This window comes from Cupressus sempervirens, chromosome 4 (genome assembly GCF_028749045.1).
Source record: "Cupressus sempervirens isolate cs-2001-9-10 chromosome 4, ASM2874904v1, whole genome shotgun sequence".
In the NCBI taxonomy this organism is placed as follows: Eukaryota; Viridiplantae; Streptophyta; class Pinopsida; order Cupressales; family Cupressaceae; genus Cupressus; species Cupressus sempervirens.
In genome coordinates, this window is record NC_143121.1 from 404,901,528 (window position 1) to 404,915,821 (window position 14,294).

Genomic DNA, 14,294 nt, shown 5'->3' on the forward strand with positions numbered 1-14,294 from the left:
TAGCTCTTTTGTCACCTCATATTCGATGGGGTCAATGAATTTGACTCTAGGCTCAACTTCTTCCTTGCATGTTACATCAATTTTGACCATGAAACAAATGTCATATTTGTACTTCTCTACCAAATATTTAGGGATTATATATCTTTGTTTCATTTATGCTTGAAAAATATTCATGATTCTAGTTATATCCTCTATTATCATTTCCTCTAAATGCTTTACTTAATAATGAGTAATTAGATTCATTGTACATCTATTTACGTTCCACTCATAATCTAGTATTCCAAGAAATTTTTTCATCACTTGGAGAAAAAAATTTGTTATTAGAGATTTAAGCCTAAATAATGCATTCTTTGTCTTCTTGATTTTGTCAATATTATTCAGTAATTTTTTTCTCAAGATATGAAACATGTTTACTTTTTTCTTCTTAACAGTTGTTAGATAAGATACATGGATAAATCCAAGTAGGTATTGAGTTCGATCTTGAACTATAGTTCATCTTATAGCCAATTATCTTTCATATCAATCTAACATCAATTTGATTTATCATATCCAATTTCTTATTCATTCCATTAGACTTGGTTTTTAGATTAGTTTTTACTAACTTCTTTACATTCTTTTCATTCATAGGGTTGCTACCTTCATTACTCAATCTAGTGAGTCCATGAATCATATCATTGTTTATCATGAGTGGTATATCTCCAACCATGAACATTTCCTCATGAATTTTGCTCAAGATAATTCTTTTTCACTCATGGTTGTCAAACTCAACATAAAACATATGCCTAATGATGTTTAGTTCATTTAGGTTTTCAAACCCTTGTTTACATGATAGGTCATTATTTCAAACTAAAACCAAGTTAGTATTTAATGCCATTATCACCTATACTCTCAAACTTGCAATGAATGTATTTCTAATGTCCTCTACATGTAAAACATTGTGGGGTACTTGTGAGAATGTCCCTAGTGGGTCCTATTCGATTGGAACATAGGGTTAATTCTTGAATTTATACCTAGGTATCTCACTAACATCAAATATTGTTGGGGTTTCCATTCTTTCAAATTAAAATCCTAAATTATGACTACACAAGTGATAAATACCTTTATTCAATTAAACTATGGCTTGTTAAATTTGCTTCTACTAAAATTTGATTGAAAAGATCATTAGTAAAGAGATTGTTGAAGAAGACTATGTGTTTCAATCATGGTTTTGTCATTGGTGTCAAACCTACTATTTTATTATAAGATTTAAGCACTATCACTTAGTTGATTGATGAAGAGGATTTGAATAATGAGATGTAACAAAAGCACCTAGAGGAAAGGTTGAGTTATGGTTATGTAATGAAATACAAGGATTAGTTAAGATAGTGATGACATGATGTATTGATGATCTACTTAAGGTTACAAAATAGTTGGATACACTTAGAAAGTTTAGAAGAACAAGTTAAATATGTCTGCCAAGCTTGACTGAGTGGATAGTAGGTGCCAAGAAAAGTTAGTGCAAGCCGAGCAAAAAGTTAGTTGGAGCTGAGTTAAAGAAAATTCTAGTGGATGCAGAGCAAGATAGTTGATGACAAGTAAATTTTAGTTGATGCCAAGCACCAACAAAATCTAGTTGATGCCAAGAGATTTTATAGTTGATGCTAATTAATGTAGTATGTGTCAAGCATTAGAAGAAAAATATTTACCAAATCTAAGCCAACAAGTTTGGTTTCTTGGAACTTGTGAACTAGGAGGAAGATAAGATTGATGAGCTAATAGCACAAAATTTGATACAAACTATTTTTAGGGAAATTCAAATGGATTCTAGAAGTTTCTAGAAAAGATAAGATATGGGGTAGATACATTGTATCCTACCTAATCCATCAAAAACCCTAATTTGAAAAATGGATAATAAGTAGGAAAATATTCTAATTTCCTTTATATAGGAATGTCTAGTTATGAAGAAAAGAGGTTAGAGAGGTTGATGTCATGTGCAAGAACCTAAGAAGGAGAAGGAATCAAGGGTTTTTCTTCATCAAGCAACCCAAGACAGCAGTCTACAATGGTATACTAAGCGAAAAGGCTTAAGGAAATGAATTCTTGAAGGGTGAACAATTTTCCAAAGCTACAAAGTTGATAGCCAAGTAGAATTGAGGACTAAATAGAGATCTATAATCTGCAAGTGAAGTTGTAAGTTTTATCAAACCAAAGCTCTATTGTTACTCTCTAACAATTGTATTAGTCTAGGGTAAATTCTTTGGATTAAGGTTGACCTAATAGTCATTGAAAAATCCTTTAACAGGGTGGCATTCTAAGTGAATGGCCCAAAGTCCTCTAACAAGGCTCACTTTTAATAGGGTGATTGAAATCCCTTAACGGGTCACATTTAATAGTGTGTATTATAACCTTTAGTAGGGTTGGCCTTTCACAAGGCATCACTTCAGAAGAGTGAAAAGGAGTAGCATGTTATTGGTGGTTTTCCCAAATTGGGTTTCCACATTAATCATTATGTCAAGTGTGTTGATAAATGTGTTGTGTTTCATGTTTTACATTTTTGAAAGTTGATTTGACAGTGACATACAAGTTTTAGTAAATACACAATGAAGGCATGCATGGGTATGAATGTTTTATGGTTTAGCTAAATTGTGATAAAGTTCTATTTTATACATCTACATCTTGAATAACTAATTCACCCTCCCCTCTTAATTGTCCTAAAGTAATTCCAAAATTTGGTATTAAAGCCATCTACTTAAGAGGACTAATTTTAAGGCACTATAAGTACAGAGATCAAGATGTCTAAAAGAGAAGTACCCAACCTTAATAGAGATAACTTTCCTACATTATATTTTTTATAAAGCTACACCTTGGAGGACTTGGAGATCATGAACAATCTACCATTACAATGGAACATTTTGATCTAGTAGGATCCCTAACTATTGAATATATGAAGAAGAAACAGGAACACAATTAGGTGATATTGGAGATCACCTCTGGTATAAGCTATGTTCGATTTGATGATATGAAAGGCTGCAACACTGCAAAGAAGATATGGGATGAACTAACTAGCATCTATGGAGGAGACAAAAATGTGCAAAGAGCTAAGTTTGAGATCCTTAGAGGTAAGTTTGATGATATGAGAATGGAAGAAGGTGAAAATATTACTCAATATGTTGCTAGGATAAAAGAAGTTGTTAGTACAATAAGAGGAGCTACTGGCCATATAGATGATGATACTATGCTAAATAAAGTCTTGAGAGAATTACTACCTATCTATGCTATTAGAGTTTTTTCAATCCAAGAGTTGAGATGTATTCTAGGAAATGATCCAACTCTTGAAGGTCTAGTAGGTAGGCTCACTAATTTTGAGCTATCTAACTTTGACAATTACAAACTAGAGAGTCTTGAATCTCCTTCCAAAGCTAAGTTGTATTTGAAGGATTTTGAGGAGGTAAAGCAAAAGAATAAGGAGAAGAGAAAGATAAAATATGCATCTAGTGATAGTAATTCAGATGAGGAAGACATTGAACAATTGGAAGAACTACTAGCAATGAGATTTCACAAAGGTAAAGGCAAGTTCAAAGGTAAGTTACCCATCATTTTTTTCAACTCCAATGAAGTTGGTCATATTGCTGTAAGATGTACATGGAAGAAGAAATATAGAGAAGGTAACAAATACAAAAATAGAAGAGAAGATCATAGAAGAGATTACAAAGACAAAGGCAACAAGTCATGCTACATTGCTGATGAACATGACTCTAATGAATATGACGATGAAGTGGTATATGTTGCAATGAAGGACAAATCTAATGAAGATGAGGCAATTGCAATTATGACTTATGTGAACATGAATGATAGATGGATCATTGATAGTGGATGCTCACATAACATGAGTAGAGAAAAAAATAAGCTCATTAGCTTAACTTGTTATGATGGAAATACTATAAGATTTGGTAATGATGCACCATGTTTGATGAAAGGAAAAGGGTCTATCACACTCATAGAAAAGATTTCATGTGACAATGCTTACTATGTTGAAGCATTAAATTATAACCTGTTAAGTGTGTCACAATTAAATAATCTGGGATGCAAGGTTGAATTTGAAAACAAAACTACCAAGATATATGACACAAATTGGAAACTGGTCGGAAAAGGTGACCAAACTAAAAGTAATCTATTCTATCTAGATATAGACGATGCTACTTTTCATATGGAAAAAAGTTGATGATTTATGGATTTGGCACAAGAGATTATATCTTGTTGATTTTGATAATTTTATTAGTATCAATAACATGAAAAGAGTTAGAGGATTTCCTAAGTTGAAGAAACCTAATAATATAGTGTGCAAACAATGTCAGCTAGGTAAAATGTCAAAGTCAAGCGTTAAGAGTAAAGCTTATACCTCTAAAGAAATACTAGAGATTGTTCATATTGACTTGTGTGGACCAATTAAAGTAAAAAGCTACAAAGAAGATAAGTACATAATGTTATTTATTGATGATTACTCTAGGATGACGACAGTCAGTTTTCAAAAACAAAAATTTGATGCTTTTCAAATGTTTAAGTGGTACTTGGGAAAAGTTGAGAAAGAAAGCGGTAAGAGTCTGAGATGCTTGAGATTAGAAAGAGGAGGAGAATTCACTTCAAATGAGTTTGAGATGTTCTATAATGACAAAGGAATCAAAAGATAGACATTTGCACCTAGGACACCTCCAAAAAATGGAATTGTTAAAAGAAGAAACAAGTCTATAATTGACTGTACCATAACACTTATGATGGAGAAGACTATTGTTTTGAAATACTAGAGAGAAGCTATAAGTATTGTTGTATATACCTTAAACTATGTGCAAGTTAAGAAAGGTACTCATTCAACACCTTTTGAAATATGGTATGGATTTCTACCTAATGTAAAATACTTTAAGGTATTTGGAAGTAAATGTTATATTCTTAAAGATGTTAGGAATGGAAAGTTTGATGTAAAAAGTGAAGAAGGTATATTCCTTGGATACCCCATAAGAAGCAAAGCCTATAAGTGTTTAAATACTAACACTAACAAAATTATAGAAAGTGTTGAGCCTATGAAAGAACTAGAAGAATAAAAATCATTTGTATACTTTTATGAAGGAATGTTTGCTAAAGAAGATGCTACAAATCAAGTTACAAATCAACATCAAGTTTTTGTAACTATTGAGTCACATCTTGTGAATGCCAAGTCACATTTAGGAACTGAGCAAAAAAAATGCATATTTTGATTCTAAGATTAGTACACATGAAATAGATGCTGAGATACCTAATAGAGATGTGCATAGTGACTCTAAAGCTGAAAGACAATATGTAGAAACAAGATTGTCCAAATATGTCAAAAGACATCATCCTATTGATCAAATCATTGGAAACAAAGATGTTAGGTCAATGAAAAGAAAAAGACTGAGAAGTGAATCATGTTTGTTAAGCATGCAGGACCCTAGATAGTGAAAGATGCATTAGAAGATGATGACTAGTAGAAGGCCATGGAAGAAGAGATTCAATAGATAAAGAACAAAATATGAAGTCTAGTTCCTAGACTAGATGACAAGAATGTGATTGGCACCAAGGGGGTATTTAGAAAGAAGCTAGATGAGAATGGTGAAGTGACAAAAAAAAAAAGCAAGATTAGTTGGTGAAGGATATGCACAAGAAGAAGGAATTGACTATGGTGAGACATGCGCCCTTGTTGCAAGAATGGAAGGAGTAAGAACTCTACTTGCTTATGTTGCTTACAAAGGTTTCAAAGTTTATTAGATGGATGTTAAATCTATATTTCTAAATGGCATACTAGAAGAGGAAGTCTACATAGAATAGCCAAAAGAATTTTTTGATGATAACAATAAGAACATGGTACATAGACTACACAAATCCCTATATGGATTGAAGCAAGCACCAAGAGCATGGTATGAGAGACTTCATACTTATCTTGTGAAGATTGGATTTGAAAGGACTGATGATAACAACAATATGTATATAAAGATAGAAAAATAAAAAGGTATTTTTCTATCTAAAATATTTTTTGGTGATATCATATTTGGAGGACAAGATGCTTTGTGTAAAGATTTTGCAAATCAGATGAAGCAAGAATTTGAAATGTCTATGTTTGAAGAAATCAATTTTTTTGTGGGAATGCAAGTATATCAGATGGAGTATGGTATATATATCAATCAATAAATGTATTTCAAAGAGATATTGAAGACATTTGGACTAGAGGATTCCAAACTAGTAAGTACACCTATGATGATAGGACACAAGTTGTCAAAGAATGATAATTCAGCTAAGGTGAATCTAACATTGTACAGGTCTATGATTGGCAAATTGCAATACATAGTATATAGAAGACGTGCTATTGCATCAGCTATAGGGATAGTTGCAAGATTATATGCTAATCCCAAGGAGAATCACTTAATGGCCATGACAAGGATAATGAGATATTTGAAAGGAATAGAAGAGTCTGGTCTATACTACAAAAAGAATGAAAGGTTTGACTTGAGAGCCTATACTAATGCTGACGAGGCTGGAAACATTGATGATAGAAAGAGCACCAATGGAGGAGCATTTTTATTAGGTAAGAGATTGGTTACATAGACAAGCAAGAAAAAAAATTGTACTTCCTAATTGACTGCTGAAGTAGAATATGTTGTTGCTATTGTGAACTATACAAACATTGTATAGATCAAATAGCTACTCAAAGGAATGAAGGAAGAAATCATAGAACTAATGATACTTTATTGTGATAATACAAGTTTTTTCAATATACCAAAGGATCCAATGATGCACACAAAGACAAAGCAGGTTGCAATCAAGTATCATTATATAAGAGAATTAGTTCAAGACAAAGAGATGAAGATGGAATATGTTAACTCAAAGGAGAAAATTGTTGATATCTTCACAAAACCATTACCTAAGGATTATCATGAGTATCTAAGAGGTAAACCAAGGGTGATACCCCTATAAAAGGATATTTAAGAAATAGAAGTAGTGCCCTACATCAAACAAGCTGATCTTCATATAATACAAATTGATGTAGTGGATCTCACTTTAGGAACTACCTAAAGTAATCACAAAGATGAAACTTCAAATCAATCACAAGCAAGGTGATATAGGGAGAAAATGAGGAATCTACAAAGCTTATATCTACATATTTTAAGGATGACTAATTTTTGGTATAGGTCTTTGGCATTGTTGTCAAAGATGGAGAGAGTACATTAAATTGATCATCATCAAAAGAAGAGTTTTATTGATCAAGTGCAAGAGATAAATGGGAGAAAATCCTAAACTAATCTAATGATTAGAGAGGGAGAAAAATATCAACAATCAAGTTAGAACAAGAGAGGGAGTCATTGATTAGAGAACTAGAAAGAAAGAGGGAGAAATCCTAATCTACCTAGTAAGAGGGAGATACAAGCAGGAACTCAGAGTGATTTTTAAGAAAAAGTTTTGTAGCCTAATTAAAATTTGTTGATAGAGGGAGGAATACAAGTTCTTTCTTTGGTATTTCCTTATAGTCTTAACCTAGTCAGATTGGTTGAATAAGATGTTCATCATTTGATTGACTTAGTTGATCAATTTGGTTTGTTATCAATGCCAAAGAGGAGATTGTTGAAATCTAATTGAAAAGACCATTAGCAAAGAGATTGTTGAAGAAGACTGTGTGTTTCAATCATTATTTTGTCATTGATGTAAAACTTTCTATTTACTAGTAAGACAACTACTTATAAGATTCAAATTCTATCACTTAGTTGATTGATGAAGAGGATTTGATCAATGAGATCTAACAAAAGAATCTAGAGGAAAGGTTGAGTTATGGTTATGTAATGAAGTACAAGGATCAGTTAAGATAGTGATGACATGATGTATTGATGATCTACTTAAGGTTACAAAATGGTTGGCTACACTTAGAAAGTCTAGAAGAATAAGTTAAATAAAGTTTGTCTACCAAGGTTGATTGACTAGATAGTAGGCGCAGAGCAAAGTTAGTGAAAGCCAAGCAAAAAGTCAGTTGGAGCTAAGTTAAAGAAAATTCTAGTGGATGCCAAGCAAGATAGTTGATGCTAAGCACCAGTAAAATCTAGTTGGTGCCAAGTGATTTCATAGTTGATGCTGAGTAACATAGTATTTGTCAAGCGTTAGAAGGTTGATAATGTTGAGCTGCTACATTATGATAAAGATCAAAGATTTGCCAAATCTAAGCCAAAAAGTTTGTTTTCTTAGAACTTGTGAACTAGGAGGAAGATAATATTGATAAGCTAGTGGCATAGAATTTGATATAAACCATTTTTATGTGAATTCAAATGGATTCTAGGAGAAGTTTCTAGAAAAGGCAAGATATGGGTATATACATTGTAATTTGAATGATGGATAATGAGTGGGAAAATATTCTAATCTCATTTATATAGGAATGTTTGGTCATGAAGAAAAGAGGTTAGAGAGGTTCATTTCATGTGCAAGAACCTAAGAAGGAGAAGGAATCAAGGGTTTTACTTCATTAAGTGACCCAAGAGAATAGTCTACAATTACATACTAAGCAAGAAGGCTTAAGGAAATGAATGCTTGAAGGGTGAACAAGCTATCGATGCTACAAAGTTAAAAGCCAAGTAGAATTAAGGACTAAATAAAGATCTATAATCTACAAGTGAATTTGTAAGTTATATAAAATCAAAGCTCTATTGTTACTCTCTAACAATTGTATTAGTCTAGGGTAAATCTTTTGGATTAAGGTTGACCTAGCAGTCATTATAAAATCCTTTAGGGTGGCATTCCAATCGAATGACCTAAAGTCCTCTAACAAAGCTCACTTTTAATAGGGTGATTGAAATCCCTTAACTAGGTCACATTTAATAGTGTGTATTGTAACCTTTAACAAGTTTGACCTTTCACAAGGCATTACTTTAAAAGAGTGAAAAGGATTAGCATGTTACTGGTGGTTTTTTCCCAAATTAGGTTTCCATGTAAATCATTATGTCAAGTATGCTGATGAATGTGTTGTGTTTCATGCATTACATTTCTACAAGTTGATTTGACAGTGATATACAAGTTTTAGTAAATATACAATGGATGCATGCATGGGTATGAATATTTTATGGGTTCACTGAATTATGAAAAAAAATTATTTTATACATTTGGACCTTGAATAACTAATTCAGCCCCCCCCCCTCTCAGATATTCTAAAGTAAGTCTAACAGCTTCTTAGAACACTTTAATTTTTCCTTAAATTCACTCCAAATCTCTTCTTTAACACTCACATGATCAAATGGCACTCAACAACTTGAATTCAACCTTTAAATCACATCTAATTCCCTTCTGCAATAATTGCACAAGTACTCAATCAACAAATATAATTTATGTTTATCAATGAACATTTTTTTCTCTGTGCTCTCACATATGAACTCCAACCTTATGCACACTTAGTCATAGCTTCTTCACATCATTATATAGCTCATACTAACTACACAAATCTCAATTCTTCTCGTAAGTTTCTAGCTAGGTTACAAATCCTAAGTTCCTAATGTTTTTCTTGTAAAATAAGTTTCTCAATTAGATAATGATTGGTTACCAACTATTATTGAATTTAATTTCTTATCATATGATTCACGCATGGACCCACAATAATAGGTTACAATTTTTTGCCTAAATTGACAATGAACTATAAATTTTCAACAAAAAATTCGCTTTTAGATGAAAATTTTTGTTTAATGGTTAGGAAATTGAAGATGAAGTAAATTAGAGTCTTTTAGGATTTTCTATGTAGCTTATATATATAACATATATCAAACACCTAATTTTTAAACAGATGTATTATTTTTGACACATAATGTTTTTTCTACAATAAATATAAATGTGATTCTTTCAAATTTAGTTTGTTAACATTAATACCAAACTATGGAGGAGGTTTTATGTCTTTATCCTTAGTATTTCATATTTTACCAATGTTTAAAGTTGACCTAACTCTAATTTGGCCATACATAGCTTTTGACACATGTAACTTATTATATATGTACCCAATTTCAAATTTATTTATTTATATTAAAAGAGAACTTAGATATGGAGACTATAGTTATTTTTGAAAAAAAGTAATCTTATTTACTATTTTCCATGAGCATCTAATTTAGACTTATATTTTTAATAACGAACCTCTATTCAATTCACACCAAAAAATGTATACCTAAAAAATTCAAAATATATCAAATTCATCATGTTTAGAAAGCTTGCTCCAAGTACTTTTTTCATATAAAATGACATGTCTTTAGTACTCCATTTGAACATAGAAATTGATCCTGGAGGCCATGAACACAATTGAAAATCTTAAAGCCTTTGTAGGAGACATCTACTTTACTAGTTTTGATAGAAACTAACTTTCTATTGAAAGCCTTGAAATAGTTTTGATAGAAACTATTTAGGGAAAAAATTATCTTTAGTTTCAATAAAAACTATTTACATATACTATAGAAACATATTGTCTAATGATACTCATGGTATAACTTCTATGATATCCTTTGGATATAATAGTTCACTCTTTTCTTGTAATCTAATGACAACAAGTGCCAACTTAAGCACCAATGTGTCCTTAACCATGTGACAATCTAGCACAATTGAAAATCCTCAAACTATAATGGAAAGTGTCACTAATGCATTGGAAGAATCAAGTTAGATGATCTCATCTAATCCATTGAGATCCACCACCTTAAATAATAAAACAAACACGATTACCCAAGGTGTCATGCATCAAATCGAAACAGTCACACTATTACCTTATGAGGATCACTTTCTAACTACATAATCCTTTTGATCTTTAGATTCATTTCTACATTTTCATATGCCAACTACATGATCTCAAAATGGAAAAGGTCAACTAGAAACCCAATAGTGACCCTAATTCTAACCCAACTAGAACATACACTTTTCATCTATGTTTAATAAATTGTAAAATGTCAAGATGCCAAAGGAGGATAATAGTTTCTACCTTTTGCATATTTACCTTCTCCTAATCAAGAATGCTTGGTTTCAATCAAAACTACCTTTAAAAGTAGTTTCAATCAAATATTTTAGAGTTTCTATCAAAACCATTTGAGTACTTTCTATCAAACATTTTGGGGCCAAAAGTTTGTGGGTTCACTCTCACTTGATTGACTTTCGAACACAATGTATGAATTCAATGGCTCATTAGCTTTAAAAAATTATTGATCAAGATTTCCTAAAACATCTTTCACATTTTCTTTTTGACTATTTCTTACATTCCTCCTATTGTTGTTCATATTCCTTCTATGGTTAGGGGTTCTCATGATGTTTCTAATGTTCATCCTACTAAATCTTGTTGTGTCTCCCATGTTGTTGCAAGCTGGAAAATCATAACATTTTTTCTATATGTAGTTCCTAACTAACCAATCCATGCTCTACAATCTCTAGTAGTATCCTCCTCCAATAGTTATATTTTCTATAGGGTTAGTTCCTCTAAACATTGTACCATTATTATTACTATTATTAAATTTAGGCTTTCTACAATTTACTAATCTACAACCAAAACCATGTTAATTATAACAATAACTAGAGATATGTTTAAATGACTTACCTACACAGTTTATTTTCATATGAACAAATTCATTGCATGCATAGTACCTAATTTGGCATTCATTCCTCACTTCTTTAGGGGATCTAGCTTGCCTAAGTTGCTTGGGTACATCAGATTTCTTAGGTTGATTAACTTAGTCAACTTGTTTAGCTAATTCTTTAGATTGACTTGACTCAATCATGTTTTGGATATCTTCTTTATGTTCAAGTCAATGGATCACAAGATTTGGTTCTTTTCTAGTTTCAAACTTCTTAGCTAACTTTTCTTGAAGGTATCCAAGACATGTCTTATCATAAGAAGGTCTATGTATAAAGATCTATTCATCAAGCTTTTCTTTGCTAGAGTACAACCTCTTAGGATGTTTCTTAGACTGAGTTAACTCTCCTTTTACAATAGTATTGTACTTCTCAAATTCTCCATAATTTGCAACTTTGTAGACTCAAGCTCACATGTCACTTTGGTTAGGCTGGATCTCATATTTGTATTTTTAGTTTTCAAATTTGACTCAACTTTACTATCATCATCCTTTAATTTTCGATTAGTGGTCTTCATTTCATGCCCCAAGATCTCAATTTTTTGTTCATTCTTGAAGTTTCATTTTTATCCTTGATTTAATCTTTAGGCTCTTTCTTGAACTTGAGATGATTTATCTTTTTTTTTTTAGCTTCCCAATGTAGTCTTTAGCATCTTCATAGCTATCTTTCAAAGTATATATTTCTTCAATAATAATATCAATATGCTCAAGAGCTTCTTCTAGGTTCTTCTATAATAGTTCCATATCCATAGGGATCTTACTCAAGATGCTAGGCCTTCTTTGAGTAGCTGGGATTTGATACTAATTGTTAGAAATATGAAATAGTGTAGGGGGGGATTGAATCAATATTTCACAAACTTTTGCCCAAAAATTGGATATCCTTAACCAACTTATAACTTCCATCGGAAAGTATACTAATTATGCTAAACAGTAAACATAAGCATAAAACAAAGTAACTCACAATACCATATTTTGTTAACTAGAGAAAACCTAGCCAAGAGAAAACCCTAGTTGGGATGATACCCACTAAATGATCCACTAATCAAAAGTATCTTGTGAAATATATTGACCCTATTAGGAGTCAATTACATTCAAATAGTGTCTCAATCATTGTTAGAGGACTAGGCCTTGTTAGAAGACTCAACCCTATTAGGAGTTGATATTACAATTTACAAATGTATGAAAGATGAGCCCACTACCCAAACATGCAATATATAATGAATATTTAGAATACAAAGTGTAGATAAAAAAACCTCTCAAAAAACTATTGATATCTTCAATATATGATATTTTCCTTTGCTACTCTTCACAAAACTTGATCACAATTTACACTATTCTAATCATATATCAGAATTCACATCACATACAATAGATTTCATATCATAGATACTTCACACAAAACTTTGTACTTCACTATCCTTAATACCTTATTTCTTTAGTTATCGACCTTCATCTCTCCACATGCTTGGAAAAATACAACATTGATTCTTGTTAACATAAGCTTAACATCTAGGATATCATCCCTAATTAGTTAAGTAATTATTTTGGTAAAAAAAATAATTCCTTAACCCAAAATGCTAACTATTTATCTTTACTATGTTCTATCTGTAGACACCTAAATTTGATTACACTGCTTTGGTAATCTAATTTAGCGATCTCTAAAGGCATCATTAATTAAATTCTTATTTAATTAATCCTTTGCCATCCCTAGTTGATTAATTTAATTAATCATCTATAGTCCTAATTGATAAATCAAATAATCTATTATTTATCAATTAAATTCTATTCTTCTATCTAATTCCAAAAATCCCCATTTATTAAATAAATCTATTTGATAAATGAAATCCTCAAATTCAAAGACCCCTAACCTATCTCTAATCCTCCATTTAGCCTAATCCACCCCATCCACCCATACTAACCAAGCTTAGCCACTAACTCACCCACCCTCATTAATGCCATCCACTTGCACATCTCTAACATCCCTAATCTAATCCTAAACCCAAGCCTAATCCACCCCCTAATGTTGTCACATTCCTTAAACAAGTTTAAGACTTTCCTAATCCAAACCAAAGTCTCCCCTCAAAAAACCCAACCACTAAGTCATGAGTGCTCTTACAAAATATAAAAGACTCTTACAAGCCCACTCATGACTCTTACACCCATCTTCCACACTCTTCCCTCTTCCACACTCATTCCTCTTACATCCCTCTTACATACTCAACCCCACTCATCATGCCTTTAACCAACCCTTTACCCTACCCTCTCACACTCATCCTCCTTGTGACAAGTGTCACCTTCCCATTGGTGCTAAACAAGCACAATACATGTGCTCTCCTTTGAGTGCATCTTAGCCCTCCTTAAGCCTTCATCCATCCTTGCATCTAAGCCCTCCATCCCTCTACCCCTTAGCCTATAAATTGAATCCCATCCCAAGCCATTTCATCAACAATATTTGAGCTAAAGTTACCATGCCCTTTTGAGAGCCAAAAGCCATACCCATACCCTTATAATGCCAAATTGAGAGCTCACAAAGCTACCAATTTGCCATTACCCATCTCCATTGAAGCAGCTTTTGAGCATCTTGAGCATACATCCACAGAAAAAGGACACATCTACAGAATCAAGAAAGCATGGAGTGTTTTCTCTTGTGAGGTTTGCACTTCTTGTTTGCTTTCTTTGTCTGAGCAT